Source organism: Salvelinus alpinus, chromosome 15 (genome assembly GCF_045679555.1).
Source record: "Salvelinus alpinus chromosome 15, SLU_Salpinus.1, whole genome shotgun sequence".
NCBI classification, from domain to species: domain Eukaryota; kingdom Metazoa; phylum Chordata; class Actinopteri; order Salmoniformes; family Salmonidae; genus Salvelinus; species Salvelinus alpinus.
Window position 1 is genome coordinate 28,196,466 of NC_092100.1, and position 15,898 is coordinate 28,212,363.

The following is a 15,898-nucleotide window of genomic DNA, read 5'->3' on the forward strand; positions in this document are numbered from 1 at the left end:
GAGGGGGAAGCAAAGGGGATCAGTCTAGTCTCAGTGGATGTGGTGATGAGGTACAGTACAGTAGTGGCTGGCTCTAACTTAAGCAGCTCCGCACCGCTCCGTAGCCTGCTGAATTATTCACTAGCCCTCTAATCGGCTCTGTGCCTGCTGGGGCAGAGTGGCGACACGGTGGTCCTCCCGCCCGCCCATGTCCGGCCCACCGTCTCTCTTTCCGCTCTCACAGCTGACCTGTGAGTTTAGAGCTATGTCAGCGGTGCTCCGCACATGAGGGGTCACGACCCCAGTCTCGGCATACACTTGTCTTCATTGAACCGATTACCGCTTAACATTGTGGTTGATGGGACGCACACACACTGTGACGGACACCCACAGATGTGGCGGCGCCCCCAGCGTTTGACCCAATGACCCTACAAAGCTGAGAGTGGACGTTCTCCTGGTACCAGGCTGACCTCACTCTGCTCATTAACACAGAAGATCACAGGACGGGTTACTCTCTCTTCAGAATGTAGTCCTCAGCACTATTGTACAGTACAGAGGAAAGTGCAAATGTACGGTAGCTTTATTACTTTACCTGTGTCTTTGTAACTGTGTGACTCATATTGTGTGATTTGCTGTTTTCCTCAGGTAAGCGACTGCAGGAGTGGATCAGTGTGGTTCTGTGAGTCTCTCTCTTCATCATCAACCTCTCCTTCCTCCACCTCAACTTCACCACTGTGCACATCTACAAAATCATATTTGTCGTCTGTAAGTTATCCTCAAACATTTTCAGTTAAATGTTTGTAATGACCTTAAAATAGTCTTAGGTTACAGGATGTCTCCCCCAAAAAATCTGTCCGATATAATGGTAAAAGATTTGTGTCTTCTGTTTCCTCCTCTCCTCCATGCTCCCCACTCCAGTAATGGGGATGTGATGGCAGACTTTGCCTCTGGTAGGGTTCACTGGGGAGCAGACACCTGGAGCTCTGTGGACATCCCGGTCTTTGGGAAGGTAAGGGACAGGGTTCAGAGTCCAAGGTCCTTTCCAGACCTCAGACTCATCCTTTGACTCTAGAGAAGTAATCCAAATGACTACATATCAGTCATATGAGGGATTGTTAGGCAAAACAGAGGCTAAACCTAAGATCATCCCATTCCCCAAGGAGTTATATCAGTGAAGCCACACTGTCTGTATACCTCTGCTTAGGACTGTGACGGTCTTGGAATTTTGGATGACGGTTATTTGTCTGTTATAATCATTCTAATAACATACTTTTTGTTTAAATCTTGTTTGCTACAACACCTTGCTGAAACAAGGAGCAACAAAGTTTCATCACGTTGTAAAGAGTCCATGTTACTGCGGAAACGGACTCAACCGCACATAACGTGTCATCTTTTTTGAATGCCCAGCCGTCCCGTATTTCACGACGGTCTTCATCCAAAACCGCGCCAGCGCTACTCTGTGGTTTTGCAATCCACCACCCAGTACACCCAGTACACCCAGTACACCCACCGTCCTGCTCCTGTGCTGAGCAGGCCACATCCAGCCACTCTCCCTCAGTCCTGTCCCACCTACATCCCACTTGTGTGAAGGGCACAGCCATCCAGGGTTATTACCAATATAGTAGCACTGGGCTTTATTGGTCTGTAGTGGTTTATGCTCCCATGGCTACCCCAAGCAAAATGTCATTCTCTCCCCCTGGACATACCACTCCCTCACTGTCTGGACACCATCAGCCAGCACCACAGCCACACCAGGCCACCCCCCACACTTTGCCCACCCCTGTGGGACCTGGGTTACAGCATCTGGGCTCCATATTTATGCATAAGCACAACTTGGTCATGCTACCCTCATCCAATTAGAGAAAAGGCCACTCTCATCCTGTCCAATTAAAAGGGCAGCTGGTGAATGTGATAATCTTTGAGGTGATGAATCGCTGGGTCTGTGTGTATTTCTGCTGATGATGGGCCTTATTGTTCTGTTGTCAGGGATTAGGGTTCAGGGGGAGGAGATGGTGGGGATGGGAGGGGGTCAGGTGGGATTGTGTATCAATATGTGTCATAACATCAGTGATCTTCACAATGACTTCTGTTATGCATAATACATCATCTGAAGTATGGTATCTGACTCAGTACTTGACTCAGTATCTGACTCAGTATTTGACTCAGTATCTGACTCAGTATTTGACTCAGTATCTGACTCAGTATCTGACTCAGTATTTGACTGAACACCTGGATCCTGGGTGTTGAAAGGGTTCACTGAAACAAAAAGGGATTGGGAAATAGCCCAAATGTTGGACAGCGGCCTACATGTTGGCTGCTGTATGTTACTGTACTGCAACAAATGCCTTGTGTTCTCCTCTGTAGTATATCCATCATACATACAGTGGGGAGAACAAGTATTTGATACACTGCCGATTTTGCAGGTTTTCCTACTTACAAAGCATGTGGAGGTCTGTAATTTTTATCATAGGTACACTTCAACTGTGAGAGACGGAATCTAAAACAAAAATCCAGAAAATCACATTGTATGATTTTTAAGTAATTAATTTGCATTTTATTGCATGACATAAGTATTTGATACATCAGAAAAGCAGACCTTAATATTTGGTACAGAAACCTTTGTTTGCAATTACAGAGATCATACGTTTCCTGTAGTTCTTGACCAGGTTTGCACACACTGCAGCAGGGATTTTGGCCCACTCCTCCATACAGACCTTCTCTAGATCCTTCAGGTTTCGGGGCTGTCGCTGGGCAATACGGACTTTCAGCTCCCTCCAAAGATTTTCTATTGGGTTCAGGTCTGGAGACTGGCTAGGCCACTCCAGGACCTTGAGATGCTTCTTACGGAGCCACTCCTTAGTTGCCCTGGCTGTGTGTTTCGGGTTGTTGTCATGCTGGAAGACTCAGCCACGACCCATCTTCAATGCTCTTACTGAGGGAAGGAGGTTGTTGGCCAAGATCTCGCGATACATGGCCCCATCCATCCTCCCCTCAATACGGTGAAGTCGCCCTGTCCCCTTTGCAGAAAAGCATCCCCAAAGAATGATGTTTCCACCTCCATGCTTCACGGTTGGGATGGTGTTCTTGGTTGTCCTCATCCTTCTTCTTCCTCCAAACACGGCGAGTGGATTTTAGACCAAAAGGCTCTATTTTTGTCTCATCAGACCACATGACCTTCTCCCATTCCTCCTCTGGATCATCCAGATGGTCATTGGCAAACTTCAGACAGGCCTGGACATGCGCTGGCTTGAGCAGGGGGACCTTGCGTGCGCTGCAGGATTTTAATCTGTGACGGCGTAGTGTGTTACTAATGGTTTTCTTTGAGACTGTGGTCCCAGCTCTCTTCAGGTCATTGACCAGGTCCTGCCGGGTAGTTCTGGGCTGATCCCTCACCTTCCTCATGATCATTGATGCCCCACGAGGTGAGATCTTGCATGGAGCCCCAGACCGAGGGTGATTGACCGTCATCTTCAACTTCTTCCATTTTCTAATAATTGCGCCAACAGTTGTTGCCTTCTCCCCAAGCTGCTTGCCTATTGTCCTGTAGCCCATCCCAGCCTTGTGCAGGTCTACAATTTAACCCTGATGTCCTTACACAGCTCTCTGGTCTTGGCCATTGTGGAGAGGTTGGAGTCTGTTTGATTGAGTGTGTGGACAGGTGTCTTTTATACAGGTAACGAGTTCAAACAGGTGCAGTTAATACAGGTAATGAGTGGAGAACAGGAGGGCTTCTTAAAGAAAAACTAACAGGTCTGTGAGAGCCGGAATTCTTACTGGTTGGTAGGTGATCAAATACTTATGTCATGCAATAAAATGCAAATTAATTACTTAAAAATCATACAATGTGATTTTCTGGATTTTTGTTTTAGATTCCGTCTCTCACAGTTGAAGTGTACCTATGATAAAAATTACAGACCTCTACATGCTTTGTAAGTAGGAAAACCTGCAAAATCGGCAGTGTATCAAATACTTGTTCTCCCCACTGTACCTGTGCCCTGGTGAGGGGCCATTCTACTGTACCAGAGCAGCGTGCCTGCCCCCTGTGGCTCCAGTCAAAGGGCCCAGGCCTGCTTCCTGCTCTTCTTTCATCAGCAGCCTGTCTGGTCGGAGCTTCAGAGCGGCCCAGACTGCCGCCCGCTGTGCAGCGGTTACTGCTCTGACTCTGCAACATGGCTGCTACTCGCTACTCCTATTGCTGTCTAGGATAATTAGAATTTGCCACCTTGGGACGATCAGGCTTCAAAAAGAGTGGGGTAACTGACAGACATCTTGAAAGGAGTGTTTTAAGACCCTTAACCAGCAGATTAAAGGATACACTTAGCGGATGGATACACCATTTTGTACCGAGGTTCAAACAGAAGAAGTTCACTTGAGGGAGAATTATTATTGACAGTAATTAGAGGAGAAAACTCTAATTGAACATCTTAAACCTGTTCAGTCCGTAGTCGAGGGTGAGGGGAGAGGAAATGTCCTTTCAATGGCGGGTTTGCCAGGACGATGGTAGATGTGACTTGATTAATGAAAGGCGGACAAGGCAGGCCGTTAAACGATGTGGGATTAGTGTTGATGTGGCTTGGGGCGGCTGCAGTGTGCAGAGGAGTCCACACACCCGCTCTGTGTGCCGTCTGGGGCTTAGTGCTCCTTTAATCTAGCTGACAGACCGGGAGAAGAGAACTAGAGGAACGGAAAGGAAGATAATTGTCTAAATATAAACAGATAGTTTCACTTGCTCCAGCAGAGCATCTCCATGCGTCCTCAGATATACATGTGATTGAGTTCTTCCCACAAACACAGGATAATGACTTTTTACCGTCAGTGACACGCTATGGTAATGTAGCGCCAAACGATTCCTCTTTTTATATGGGAAATAAATTACCTTCCTTGTGTATTTTCTCTGTGTGATTATGCGATTCTCTCGCTCAGTCCCTTTCATTTGTGACACCCGCGCCGTCACAGGCAGGTGTCTGTCTCAGCGCGGGCAGGTTGTGAATGACGAGCACCGCTGTTCCAAGGTTTATTATGATGCTGGATCAGAGCCGTGGGGCTGTGCGGTTTTATAGCAGGTTATCTATCTGTTCTTTAATGTGTTGTGTGATGGAGAGATTTCTCCTCCGGCTATCATGTACGCTCCTCTATAGGGCCATGAATCATGAGTTAAACTGTGAGACCAACTCCAACCTCTAACCCTTTGGAGGTGGAACACATGTTATCATGCATGTCTTGCTGCAGGGTTGAGACCTATGTAGAAAATCCCATTCCCAACCATAGCACACCCATGACCGACTTACATAATATATGTGTGTGTATGTTCCTGAGGGGGAAGAGGTGCTGACGTGCCCGCTTCACAACTGTGTGGGTGTGTGTGGACCATGTTAATTCCATAGGGATGTGGACACCGAGGAACTTGAAGCTCTCGATTCACTCCACTACAGCCCCATCGATGTGGATGGGGGCGTGCTCACCCCTCTGTTTCCTGTAGTCCACAGTCAGCTCTTTTGTTTTGCTGACAATGAGGGAGAGGTTGCTGTCCTGGCACCACACTGCCAGGTCTCTGACCTCCTACCTACAGGCTGCCTCATCATCGTCGGTGATCAGTCCTACCACCGTTGTGTCGTCAGCAAACTTGATGATGGTGTTGGAGTCGTGTGCGGCCACCCAGTCGTGGGAAAACATGGTCTGCGTAGCAGATGTGTTGTTGCATACCCTCACCACCTGGGGGCGGTTTGTCAGGAAGTTCAGAATCCAGTTGCAGAGATAGGTTGAAAATGTAAGTGAAGACACTTGCCAGCTGGTCAGCACCTGTTATTCCCTGGCACACGTCCTAGTATTCTGTCTGGCCCCGCGGCCTTGTGAATGTTAACCTGTTTAAAGTTCTTACTCACACCGGAACAGCTGGTGCTCTCATGCATGGTTCAGTGTTGCTTTCCTTGAAGTGAGCATAGAAGACATTTAGCTTCTCTGGTAGGCTCACGGCTGGGTTTCCCTCTGTAATCTGTGATAGTTTACAAGCTCTTCCATATCGTCGAGTGTCAGAGCCTTCGTAGTAGGATTCGGTCTTAGTCCTGTATTGATGCGTTCCTTATTTGATGGCACGTCAGAGGTTGTAGCGGGATTTTTCATAAGCTTCCAGATTAATGTCCCTATCCTTGAAAGTGGCAGCTCTACACTTTAACTCAGTGCGGATGTTGTCTGTAATCCATGGCTTCTGGTTGGGGTACTTACAGTCACAGTGGGGACGACTTTGTCAATGCACTTCATAAATAAAGCCCATGACTGATGTGGTAAATTCCTCAATGTTATTGGATGAATCCCGGAACATATTCCAGTCTGTGCTAGCGAAACAATCCTGTAGTTTAGCATCCGCTTCGTCAAACCACTTTCGTATTGAGTGTGTCACTGGTACTTCCTGTTTGAGTTTTTGTTTGTAAGCATGAATCAGGAGGATAGAGTTATGGTCTGATTTGCCAAAGGGAGGGACTTGTATGTGTTTCTGTGTGTGGAGTAAAGGTTGTCAAGAGTCTTGTATGGAGAGAAATTATCATTAAATGATCATCATGATATTCCTCCTCTAATTACCTCCCCTCCTCTTCTACATTGTTTTATTTTTCTCCATCCATTCATCCGTCCTTTCCGGGGACACCACATTGACCCCACAGCCATCACGTGACACAACTTCATAGAGACCAATGGGGACAACTGCATGCTCACAATACTGCCTCTGGCACATATGGCCTACAAGTTCCTGACGTACCAGCCAGGTGAGAGAGGGGATAGACACACACAAACACACACACACACATACACCTGTGCTTTACAATCTGAACAAGGTCTCATCCATAAATGATGTGTGTGACAACGCGGAGAGGAGCTGTAGACAGAGAGACACGGGCACTCTCAGGCCATGACAGGGTGATGCATTTTACCAGAGACATGATGTCAGGGCTTCAGGGTGGCTCGGAGCAAACCAGAGATCACTGACCCTGTCATGAGTCGTGTCACAGTAAGAGGAGACAGGGCAGAGAGCGATGGGCAGCGAAGCCTGGCGGGGTGCCGGTGACATCCACACCTGTCATGTCTTTTGCTCGCTGAGGGTCAGGGGTTCAGGGTGAGAGTGGAGAGGGGAACATGGAGGAACACGTAAGTGACACTAGCGTGAGTGTGGAGCCAAACAGAAACCAGACCACAGCTATCTAGGTTGTCTAGTCAATTTCACCAACACTGGTTCTCCAAAATACTGTATGCTGATAGTGCTGTACTGTTTCATACTTGCAAGTGAATACCTTAAATAGTGTAAAGTAGTTTTTTACTCACTGACGTGAAGTGAAGATGCTTCAGACATATACTGGAAAACATTGAAACTACCTTGTCATTTACAATGAAAGTCACATTTATCTCTCTGAACAACAACGGCCTGTCTTCCCTCTTTCTCTCTATGTATCTCGCGCCCTTGTTCTCTCTCTTCATCTCTCTCTCCCCCCTTCTATCTCTCCCTCGGTCTCTTTCTCTCTTCCCCTATCCCTCTCTCGCTCTCTTTCTCTCTTCCCCTCTTTCTCTCTTCCCCTCTCCCTCTCTCGCTCTCTTTCTCTCTTCCCCTCTCTCTCTCTCGCTCTCTTTCTCTCTTCCCCTCTCTCTCTCTCGCTCTCTTTCTCTCTTCCCCTCTCTCTCTCTCGCTCTCTCGCTCTCTCGCTCGCTCCCTTGCGTTCTCTCTTCATCTCTCTCTTCATCTCTCTCTCTCTCGCTCTCTCTCTCTCTCTCTCTCTCTCTCTCTCTCTCTCTCTCTCTCTCTCTCTCTCTCTCTCTCTCTCTCTCTCTCTCTCTCTCTCTCTCTCTCTCTCTCTCTCTCTCTCTCTCTCTCTCTCTCTCTCTCTCTCTCTCTCTCTCTCTCTCTCTCTCTCTCTCAGATGCCTAGCAGAGACCAACCCTTGGGAGTGCTTTGCGTTTGCGCTGGCAGTCTGTCACATTGACCAATCAGATCCATAAGTGGTCTCACTCCTACTTTGGTCTTCCCCGCTGGGTGATGCTACTGCAGGACTGTCACCTGGTGTTACCCCAGAAACACCACCGCATCCACCATGTGTCCAATCACGAGACCTACTACTGCATCACAACAGGTACTATACGCTATTGTGCTGATGTATACCACTCACTGCTATCACTTCAGGTACTATACACTACTCTATATATTACCTAAGAGGTACTATACACAACTCTGTATATAACCTAAGAGGTACCATACACTACCCTGTATATTACCTAAGAGGTATTATACACTACCCTGTATATTACCTAAGAGATACTATACACTACCCTGTATATTACCTAAGAGGTATTATACACTACCCTGTATATTACCTAAGAGGTACTATACACTACCCTGTATATTACCTAAGAGGTACTATACACTACCCTGTATATGACCTAAGAGGTATTATACACTACCCTGTATATTACCTAAGAGATACTATACACTACCCTGTATATTACCTAAGAGGTACTATACACTACCCTGTATATTACCTAAGAGGTACTATACACTACCCTGTATATTACCTAAGAGGTATTATACACTACCCTGTATATTACCTAAGAGATACTATACACTACCCTGTATATTACCTAAGAGGTATTATACACTACCCTGTATATTACCTAAGAGGTACTATACACTACCCTGTATATTACCTAAGAGGTATTATACACTACCCTGTATATTACCTAAGAGGTACTATACACTACCCTGTATATTACCTAAGAGGTACTATACACTACCCTGTATATGACCTAAGAGGTATTATACACTACCCTGTATATTACCTAAGAGATACTATACACTACCCTGTATATTACCTAAGAGGTACTATACACTACCCTGTATATTACCTAAGAGGTACTATACACTACCCTGTATATTACCTAAGAGGTATTATACACTACCCTGTATATTACCTAAGAGATACTATACACTACCCTGTATATTACCTAAGAGGTATTATACACTACCCTGTATATTACCTAAGAGGTACTATACACTACCCTGTATATTACCTAAGAGGTACCATACACTACTCTGTATATTACCCAAGAGGCACCATACACTACTCTGCATATAACATAGGAGGTACTATACACTACTCTGTATATTATCCAAGAGGTATTATACACTACCCTGTATATTACCTAAGAGGTACTATACATTATCCTGTATATTACCTAAGAGGTATTATACACTACTCTGCATATTACCTAAGAGGTACCATACACTACTCTGCATATTACCTAAGAGGTACTATACACTACTCTGTATATTACCTAAGAGGTACCATACACTACTCTGTATATTACCCAAGAGGTACTATACACTACTCTACATATAACCTAAGAGGTACTATAACCTACTCTGCATATAACCTAAGAGGTACTATACACTACTCTGTATAGAACCTAAGAGGTACTATAACCTACTCTGCATATTACCTAAGAGGTACCATACACTACTCTGCATATAACCTAAGAGGTACTATAACCTACTCTGCATATAACCTAAGAGGTATTATACACTACTCTGCATATTACCTAAGAGGTACCATACACTACTCTGCATATAACCTAAGAGGTACTATACACTACTCTGCATATAACCTAAGAGGTACTATACACTACCCTGTATATAAACTAAGAGGTATTATACACTACCCTGTATAAACCTAAGAGGTATTATACACTACTCTGCATATTACCTAAGAGGTACCATACACTACTCTGCATATAACCTAAGAGGTACTATACATTACCCTGTATATAACCTAAGAGGTACTATACACTACCCTGTATATTACCTAAGAGGTACCATACACTACTCTGTATATTACCTAAGAGGTACCATACATGATCCTGTATATTACCTAAGAGGTAATATACACTACCCTGTATATTAGCTAAGAGGTACTATACACTACTCTGTATATTGCCTAAGAGGTACCATACACTACGCTGTACATTACCCAAGAGGTACCATACACTACTCTGCATATAACCTAAGAGGTACTATACACTACTCTGTATATTACCCAAGAGGTACCATACACTACTCTGCATATAACCTAAGAGGTACTATACACTACTCTGTATATTATCCAAGAGGTATTATACACTACCCTGTATATTACCTAAGAGGTACTATACATTATCCTGTATATTACCTAAGAGGTACTATACACTACCCTGTATATTACCTAAGAGGTACTATACACTACTCTGTATATAACCTAAGAGGTACCATACACTACTCTGTATATTACCTAAGAGGTATTATACACTACTCTGTATATAACCTAAGAGGTATTATACACTACTCTGCATATTACCTAAGAGGTACCATACACTACCCTGTATATAACCTAAGAGGTACTATACACTAACCTGTATATAACCTAAGAGGTATTATACACTACCCTGTATAAACCTAAGAGGTATTATACACTACCCTGTATAAACCTAAGAGGTACTATACACAACTCTGTATATAACCTAAGAGGTACCATACACTACTCTGTATATTACCTAAGAGGTATTATACACTACCCTGTATAAACCTAAGAGGTACTATACACTACTCTGTATATTACCTAAGAGGTACCATACACTTCTCTGTATATTACCTAAGAGGTACCATACACTTCTCTGTATATTACCTAAGATGTACTATACACTACCCTGTATATAACCTAAGAGGTATTATACACTACCCTGTATAGTACCTAAGAGGTACTATACACTACTCTGTATATTACCTAAGATGTACTTTACACTACCCTGTATATAACCTAAGAGGTATTATACACTACCCTGTATATTACCTAAGAGGTACTATACACTACTCTGTATATAACCTAAGAGGTACCATACACTACCCTGTATATTACCTAAGAGGTACCATACACTACCCTGTATATAACCTAATAGGTATTATACACTACCCTGTATATTACCTAAGAGGTATTATACACCACTCTGTATATTACCTAAGAGGTACTATACACTACTCTGTATATTACCTAAGAGGTACCACACACTACTCTGTATATTACCCAAGAGGTACCATACACTACTCTGTATATTACCTAAGAGGTACCATACACTACTTTGTATATTACCCAAGAGGTACTATACACTACTCTGTATATAACCTAATAGGTATTATACACTACCCTGTATATTACCTAAGAGGTATTATACACCACTCTGTATATTACCTAAGAGGTACTATACACTACTCTGTATATTACCTAAGAGGTACCATACACTACTCTGTATATTACCCAAGAGGTACCATACACTACTCTGTATATTACCTAAGAGGTACCATACACTACTTTGTATATTACCCAAGAGGTACTATACACTACTCTGTATATTACCCAAGAGGTACTATACACTACTCTGTATATTACCTAAGAGGTACTATACACTACTCTGTATATTACCCAAGAGGTACCATACACTACTCTGTATATTACCTAAGAGGTACCATACACTACTTTGTATATTACCCAAGAGGTACCATACACTACTTTGTATATTACCCAAGAGGTACTATACACTACTCTGTATATTACCCAAGAGGTTCTATACACTACTCTGTATATTACCCAAGAGGTACCATACACTACTCTGTATATTACCCAAGAGGTACCATACACTACTCTGTATATTACCTAAGAGGTACCATACACTACTTTGTATATTACCCAAGAGGTACCATACACTACTCTGTATATTACCTAAGAGGTACTATACACTACTTTGTATATTACCCAAGAGGTACTATACACTACTTTGTATATTACCCAAGAGGTACTATACACTACTCTGTATATTACCCAAGAGGTACTATACACTACTCTGTATATTACCTAAGAGGTACAGTGCTGATATAATAATAATAATAGATCTCAAGATGGCGGTGTACTATATGGCTGCTCTTTTGCGTGCTCCGACCCAACTTTGATATTTTGTGATTCCTTTGGCGTTTATTTGTACATTTTTTGCACGAAATGTATATATATATTTATTACATTTGTATTAGTTAAACTATTCTAGATATTCATTACTGCACTGTTGGGTAGAGCTTGCAAATTAAGCATTTCGCTGTACTTGTGCCTGGTACAGTAAAACTTGAACTTGAACTATTACTATTGCATAGCCACAGGTAAAACAGTACCGTAATGTTCTGAACTTTACTGACATACTGCCTCACCACAGGTACTGTACAGACTTCATACAGTAACACATTACAGACATACTGCCTCACCACAGGTACTGTACAGACTTCATACGGTAACACATTATTGACATACGACCTACTGTAACCACTGCTACTAACAGTAAGCCACTGTATCTTTTGCAGATGTATTGTCACTGGTCACACATTAGTGACATATACAGTAGTGCAATGTTGAACTGCATAACGGTCTATTGGAGGGATCCACCAACCAAGTGTACTGCAAGATCATGCACCATTTCATGATCATAGAAGCTTTTTATTTTTTTAACCTGGTAAGTTGACTGAGAACACATTCTCATTGCCAGTAACTACCTTGGGAATAGGTACAGGAGAGATGAATGAGCCAATTGTAAACTGGGGATGATTAGGTGGCCATGACAGCATAAAGGTCAGATTTGGAATATAGCCAGGACACCAGGGTTAACACCCCTACTCTTAAGATAAGTGCCATGGGATCTGTAGTGACAACAGAGAGTCAGTACACCCTTTTAACGTCACCCTACACAGGGCAATGTCCCCAATCACTGCCCCGGGGAATTGCGATAGTTTTCTTTTTAGACCAGAGGAAAGAGTTCCTCCTACTGGCCCACTAACATCACGACCAGCAGCATCTGATCTCCCATCCAGGGACCGACCAAGACCAACCCTGCTGAGCTTCAGAAGCAAGCCAGCAGTGGGTTGCAGGATGGTAAGCTATCTCCCTGAGACCAACCACTATAAAAAACATAAAGGTTTATATGACAATGTACCAACCACGGCTGAGCTAACAGCCATGATTATAGAAACAGAGAAATCACATCAAGAAGCATTCAAATAGTATCTTCCATTGAAAGGTCCATCCAAGGTGGCTGATACAATATAAATAACCTGGAAAGGCAATCTATTTGTCTGTCTGTGTGTCTGTGTGTGTGTGTGTGTGTGTGTGTGTGTGTGTGTGTGTGTGTGTGTGTGTGTGTGTGTGTGTGTGTGTGTGTGTGTGTGTGTGTGTGTGTGTGTGTGTGTGTGTGTGTGTGTGTGTGTGTGTGTGTGTGTGTGTGTGTGTGTGTGTGTGTGTGTGTGTGTGTGTGTGTGTGTGTGTGTGTGTGTGTGTGTGTGTGTGTGTGTGTGTGTGTGTGTGTACTGGCATTAGGCCCCAGTAAGAGATCACATTGAGTATTCAGTGTTTGTCTGAGAGGGTGCACTGGAGAGAGGTTACTTGTGTGTCACCCTGTTCCCCTATGGGCACCAGATGTGCATGTGTGTGCAGACGGTAGTGTGTTTGTGTGTGTGTGCATGTGCATGTGCACGTTTGTGTGAGCGTATGTGTGTGTGTGTGCACTCTTTCTGACCCTCCCTCCTTTGCCTGGTCCCTAACCTTAGTGGGGGGCTGTGGTGAGTAGAGTGGAGAAGGAAGCGGCCACAGGGGAGCGCCACAGCTCTGTCCCCAGTCCTCCACCCTCCCTGCCTGTGTCCCCGGAGCCCGCCGCCTGCCTTTGTGTGTGCCAGTGGCTGGAAATATCCATGTATATTTAATGCTAACCTGCTGTCAGTGCTAACAAATAGGCCTGCATGGGGAGAGAGAGGGAGCGGGACAGAGAGCAGAAATCAAACAAACAAGGAGAGCTGCTCTCCTCCTGCAGAGAGGGTGTCACCTGAGGGACAGGGGGACTGCAGACACACTGCAGTCATAACACAACACACTCTGCTCTGTGGGTGTACAGACCTACGTAAACAAATGCATGCACACACTGTAAGCACTCGCAGCATGTGGATGTACAGGTAACTGCCAAAATAAAGGAAACACAAACGTAGTGTCCTAATAGGGCTTTCGGTATCTTGTTACAAAATACATTCGAGTGTATTTCAGCCCAGTGTAATACAAATGACAAAATAAGAGAAGTAATTGAAATACATAACATAAATACTGCCCATCTCTGCCCATTAGTGTTCAATTGGGTTTAGATCTGGTGGCTGAGACACACACGTTAAACCCTCTATGCTTCTTTGAGACCCCTCTTTCAAGGTCTGAGATATCTTCTAGCCATGATAGGCAAAATAATTAACTCTGGAAACTCACCTGTGTGGAAGCACCTGCTTTCAATATACTTTGTATCTGTCATTTTCTCAAGTGTTTCATTTATTTTGGCAGATACCTGTATGTATTGTATGCCTATATTTAATGTGAGTATGCACAGTGCTTATATATACTGAATTCCTTAATGTGTATGTGTATTTCTTTATAAATACTGTATAGATGTGGTTAAGTGCAATTCCTCCAATATGTCTAGTATCTTTGTGGATAGAGATAAAGTAATAATGTGTGTGTGTGTGTGTGTGTGTGTGTGTAAGTGTGTGTCTTTGAGTTCATACAGGGGCGAAGGTTCACTTTCCAACAGGACATCGACCCTAAGCACACAGCCAAGACAACGCAGGAGTGGAATCGGGACAAGTCTCTGAATGACCTTGAGTGGCCCAGCCAGAGCCTGGACTTGAACCCGATCTAACATATCTGGAGAGACCTGAAAATAGCTGTACAGCAACACTCCCCATCCAACCTGACAGCGCTTGAGAGGATCTGCAGAGAAGAATGGTAGAAACTCCCCAAATACAGGTGTGTCAAGCTTGTAGCATCATACCCAAGAAGACTCGAGGCTGTAATCGCTACCAAAGGTGCTTCAAATAAGTACTGAGTAAAGGGTCTGAATACTTAGGTAAATGTGATATTTCCGCTTGTTATTTGTAATAAAATGTGCAAAAAAATCATTATGTGAATTGTCATTATGGGGTATTGTGTGTAGGTTGATGAGGAGTTTTTTCGTTGATTCATTTTAGAATAAGGCTGCTATGTAATTATTATTTTTTCAAGTCAAGGGGTCTGAATACTTTACGAATGCACTGTACATGTGTTTTCGTGCATGTACGACCACCTGCATTCGCTCCCTTCCTTCCTGTGTATGTGTAATACTAAAACATCTTTGATGTACAACCCTCCTAGGAGTGGGTGTCCGATTCTATAGCATGGATAAGGGTGGATGGTGAGTGTGAGGTATTTGAGTTCAGCAGTCCTTGTGTGATGTAAGTGTGTGCATTACTCTGCTGCCAAAGCCAGATCTCTTTCCTCTCCCCTGGCAGCAGAGATCCTCTGAGAGCTTCTGTATCTACTACCGCTGCTACCTGGAGCACAGTGCTGTGTGTGGGATGTGTGCATGTTTCATTTGATGTCTTCCTGTTAATGTGCCTCATGTACTTCTTCCTATTTCCATTCCCCTCTCTCTCAGGGTGGTCGAACTACCCTCTGGACAAGATGAGCTTCTGGCGGAGGATGGAGAGGTTGGTAGAGAGAATGACGGGTCACACGCCTCGGAGTGATGACATGGTATGGACCAAGAAAATGGAGTGAAGGGCTCTGGCAATCTTGCCATGTTCACATGCTCGTCGCAACTAGGAAACTCAGAAAATTCTGACTTGCTAACTGGTTGTATACGGCATGTCTATAACTACAACCAGTTAGCAAGTGGGAAATTTCAGAGTTCCGACGAGCACGTGAACACAGCATCTCTCTGTATCAGCAGGACAGTGGGGTGGGGGTTTGGGGCTGGCGGACTGAGGGTGGGGTGTGTTTCTCTGCTTTTCACCCTCTTCCTCCGTCTCTCTGCC

At 44.1% G+C, this 15,898-nt stretch overlaps 1 pseudogene; it reads left to right on the top strand.

Annotated features, from left to right (window-relative positions):
- Window positions 1-15,641, top strand: part of LOC139539305 (plasmanylethanolamine desaturase 1-like) — a 38,913-nt pseudogene extending 23,272 nt beyond the window's left edge.
- Window positions 15,642-15,898: the final 257 nt, after the last annotated feature.